Genomic DNA, 4,881 nt, shown 5'->3' on the forward strand with positions numbered 1-4,881 from the left:
AAAAAAAAAAAAAAAAAAAAAAAAAAAAAAAAAAAGTTTGGGTCATTAAATGGTTGCACTTTATTAATTGCTTTAAAACCAAACTGTTTTCTGTAATATTTGTAACGTGTTCCTAATGCCTGACATCTACTGCTCGCTTGGAATACAAAGTCTTTTCTTCATTTGGCAGAAGTAATGGTGTATCAAATGCAAAGAATTCAGGGATTCTGAGGATTTTGAGAGATCAGGTCCGAGTGTGCCAGACTCAGCACTACCTCCCAGCTGTTCCTGCTATATTCTCATTTTTCTGTCATCGCTCTATCCTTGTCTGAATAACTGGGTAATTGGCAACTCTTAAAATGTGCTGTGTTTATAAATGTGGCCTGAGATGCTGGCATGTACAAAAAAAAAAAAGAAAAGGGAATGATGAAGCTGCTTGTTCCTCTTGCCCCATTTCTATTTATTGGCTAAGGCAAGGGCAGAACATTGCTGTCCTGTCACTAAAGTGTAGTCCGGGGCCTAACTACCACGTACAGCTAAAAAAGTGGGTAGCAAATTGGCTTAAATGAGCTAAATAGCCTGCCCAATTGCACCATCTTTATAGGGGTGTGTGACCGGTACCCCCAGCTCCCGACCCCTGGTAATGTGGTTAGCATAACTAACGCCATTTTATAAGGCAAGCAGCCATTCTCTGTGACCAAGGGGGTCACGTATTCATTCCCTTTCCCTCATTATCAGGCCCTGAAGGTCCTGTGCACCAAGCAGACAAACCAAACAGATTCCTTCTTCCCCTCCCTACTGGCCTCAAGGTTCCTGGGCGCCAGGCCGATTACGCCTTCCTTACCGGCCTTGAAGGTCCCAGGCACCCGGCCAACCCGGTGCTGGTGATGACCCCATCACAGAACAGGGAAGCGTAACAGCACCCAGAGCACTGCCTATAAAATCAAGCAGTTACGAGTCCTAAGTGGGGAACTTGGACCGGAGCTGCTGCTGGACAGTGAGACCCGGGACCCTCCGGTGGCCAGGGACGCCTCCACCGTCATCTGCTTCCTCCGAGGACTGAGTGAGTCGTATTCTTTCATATCATTTTCGAGTCTAGATTATGATTGTTACACTGATACAGCAAACCGTGTATTAAGATCTGACCCGATCTGCAGAGGGTCCAGGTGATTAGAAATTATAAGTTGTTGTATTATAAATTCTGTATTACGCTACTTATAGATTGTACTATATTGATTCTGCTTGTAGAAATCCTGTGCCATTCTAATCACAAATTCTGGGCTATACTAATCATAGTATCCTGTTAAGAAAATAAAGCTCTAATTGTAGCTACAATTTAGTGCTGTCATCATTTTGCCAAGGATCCCTAAAAGAACCCATCAGTCCCCTCAGCGTCGGGTGACAGTGTGTCAGCCAGTTTACAGGGAAATGCCTGTTACTCGAGAACCTCATGGAGAAACGGGGAACTCTAGAAGGTGTGTTTGGCACAACTGGAAAAGGGTTGGATGCAGTATTTAGGAAATGGGAAGGAATGGTATTCCAGGGAATTGGACTCCTGATGCTGAGAAAGTTCTGCGTTGCACACCCTGCCTACCTTGCTTAAAGGAGTATTACTAAATTAAAACTTACTGCTTGAAATCTGAAGTTACTGGTTGTTTTGTTTGTTGGTTTTGAAGGAGGTTAATCTTAAGAATGCTACGGCTGAAAGCTATGTAGCAGGAAATTTTTCTTTTTTGGTCAACTGATTTTGGTCATTTGGCAGCGTTCTACATAGAGCCACTTCAGCTGTTTTCTTCTGCAAAACCATCTGTAGTTAAATTTTGAGAGGTGTACAATGGTTTCCTTTTTCTGTTGTTCAACTCCTAACTTGAGATAGTTTTGACTTTCAGAGATCACATGAACTTAAGACTCCTGTTGATTTGGTGGGAAGTCGGAGTCCAGCACCTCTGGAAATCAGGTGTCTCATGCCTCTCTTTCAGAAATCTCCGACTTTGTGTATACAAATATCGGAGAATAAATGCAGCTAGTACTACTACAGCATTGTTATTAATTTTTGCAATGGCTGTCTGGTATATTTTTATATTTGCATTTGGAAATCAGGGTATTATGGAAAGTTGATTGTAGAAAATAATCTAATACTGAAAAATTATGGATTCATTTAACTTAGATGAAAAGATAAACAAAAAACAGATTGACAGTTAAGATCCCCAGTTTCAAAAAGAAAACCTACTAACTCTTTTATTTTGAGAAGTATCAAGCCTGTTTTCTGAGAGGGGATAGGCAGTAGTATGGAGGTCTCACTCCTTGCCCTCATTCCTTGTTCTCTCTTCATAACTTTCTGGACACCATGCACCCTTCCCACCAGGGACGGTGAGAACGCACTTCAGGAAGGATTGTACCTTCTACCGCACAGCATGTTCTCTGTTTTAAACATGTTTTTTGCCATATGAAACTCACATTTTTGGCTGCAGGAGTGAACCACCACAAATTCATAGCAGGCACCAGAACGTGGGGAACTACAGTTTAGAGTGCTGCTTCCCAACCAATGTGATACATCTTTTTAAAAGTTAGATGTGGATCATGATACAACCCAGCAAGCTCAGCTGGTTTTACTGTCTTGCATGCCATACCACAGCTAGGATATCAGCTGTTCCTATCAGCTAGGAGGAATTGGTGCCAGTGATTTTTTTATTAGGAAAAGTCAGAAACCACTGCACTAGGTTTTCTTGGGACTTACCTTGAAGATGCAAAAATTAACTGCAACTGATCCCCCAGAAGGGGAAAAGCTAGCAGGAAAAACTCAATGTATAAATAACCAACTCAGAAAGGTCATTAGCAAGGAGCAGGGAGAATATAATGAATGGATGAATTCCTGATCTGCAAAGAAAGCTAGTGCATGAAGCATGCAGAAAAGATAAGAACAAAAGATAAAGTGCCAACTGGGGAATTTAGCTAGATTAGAGAAGATGTGGGGGATTAGTTTAAAAAAAGAAAAAGGTGAGAACTGGCTAACTGTGAGGCTTGGCAGATAGCATCAGGGTGGAGGGAGGTTGTTCTTGGAGATTCTCATTGCTGTGTTTTGGATCCGGTCTTGCTACATTGATATTGGTGGCTTTGTCAGGAAACGCTGTTTTAGGACTCTGTATGGTTAAGAACTTTATTTCTTAATCAGAAGAAGTGTGTGCTATATTTGCAGAATGTGTGCGAGAATTCTTGTGTGTAGTGTTGAACAGCTAGTCTATGGGATCTGGCTGAAGAAAATGGTCTTGTGACTGCCCAGCTCATCCAATCCTCAATGTAAAACAAACAGCTGCAGTAAACAACCAGTCTCACACATGAGCAACATCCTGCATAGGACTGAGAAAAAGCACGTGCTAACACTAAGAGTGAGACCACTGTATGTCAAAAGATGGAACATAATGTAAATCTTCAAAGATTACACACTGCAATCTGACAGAAGGATACTCGCACTATTCTCTGCTTTCATTGTCTTGAAAGAGTATGGAAGTGTGGGCTCCATACCCCAGTGCTCTGGTCACCCAGCAAGAACCAGCGTGAGCAACCCAATTTGGAAAACTGCAGAGACTGAAAGAAAATGAGAGTGAGTGTACGCATGCTTGCACTTGCAAGTAGTTTTAGTTAATAAAACACCACAGAGACTCTTTGCCTTGTAATGACTTACTTAATCAAGGTACGATAAATATTAACAGTTAGAACTATTGCCATCGGTTATTATACTTGAAAGGGACTGTGCAAGAAGAGAAGTGCGATAACTTTGCTGACTTTACATATTCATAAGCCATTCTCAACAACAAAGAAGATCAAGTTGTCGTGTGGTAAGAACCAGATGTCTTCAAAGACTGAAGTAATAGGAGAAGGATAATATCTGATAGTATGAGAGAAATGCATGCCCGTATTAACAAGATATTTTTTTCCATATACAGAAACAGGTTAGGAAAAAACTTAGCTGACCTAATCACAGGATGATGGAGTAAGAAACAGGCAAATGCTATCCTAGGCTGTTTCAAAATACATATTTTCAGTAGAGATAAAAGATATTGCCATTGGTGCTGTTGGTGCATCAGTTCTTTTCACATGAATAAGAAAAAGAGGACTGATTAAAATTTAATTAGGTGTTGAAAAGGGTGCCAAGGATACTAAAGGAAATGAAGAAGCTATCCTATACACGTGAGATGAAAATGTTTTTTCATCTGGCAACATGAAGACTGCAAAGAAATACTTCTCTCTAAATGCAAAGGAGACAGAAAGACAGGGAGAGGTATAAGCCATGAACAAGTTCAGAGCGCTACCTGACGACAGATCGTTGGAGCAGAAAAAACAAATTATGTACTTTTCAGGTAAAACTTAATCAGTTGAAAGGAATGGGATGCATCAAGAGGGGCTGGTGCTCTGTGCGCCAGAACGCTCCCACCTGTTCAATACCCCATCAAACAGCCTGAAGAGCAAACACAGAGCTACTGAAAACGTTGGGGTTTGTTGCAGTTTGTCTAGGCTTGGCTTCCACAGGCCAGCCAAAGTCAAACAAGGCCGCCGCACTCCCAAAGCAGGGAGCTGGGCCTGCCCGGTGAAAGGAAAACAAGCAACCCCCAGATCACCAGACCGAGTGAGGTTTGCCCAGCACTTGGTGGCTGGACCCTAGCGGGGCGTGTAACCATAATTACGAGGGCAGCTAGCCCTGGTTTGGCTAGGCCGCTCACTCACGATGCCGCCGTGGTTTCTGGCACCGGGGGAGAGGCCGGCGGACAGATGGGCCAAGGTGGAGGCAGGATGGGGGATTAGTTTAAAAAAGGCGTGCGGAGGAGGGGAGCCGGGAGCCTTCGTCGCCTTCTCCCCTCTCCAAGCCCAGGCGCTCAGCGGTGCCGGTGCGGCTCCCGGAGGGTC

The sequence above is a fragment of the Aptenodytes forsteri genome, unplaced genomic scaffold (assembly GCF_000699145.1).
Source record: "Aptenodytes forsteri isolate BGI_AS27 unplaced genomic scaffold, ASM69914v1 Scaffold69, whole genome shotgun sequence".
Lineage (NCBI taxonomy): Eukaryota > Metazoa > Chordata > Aves > Sphenisciformes > Spheniscidae > Aptenodytes > Aptenodytes forsteri.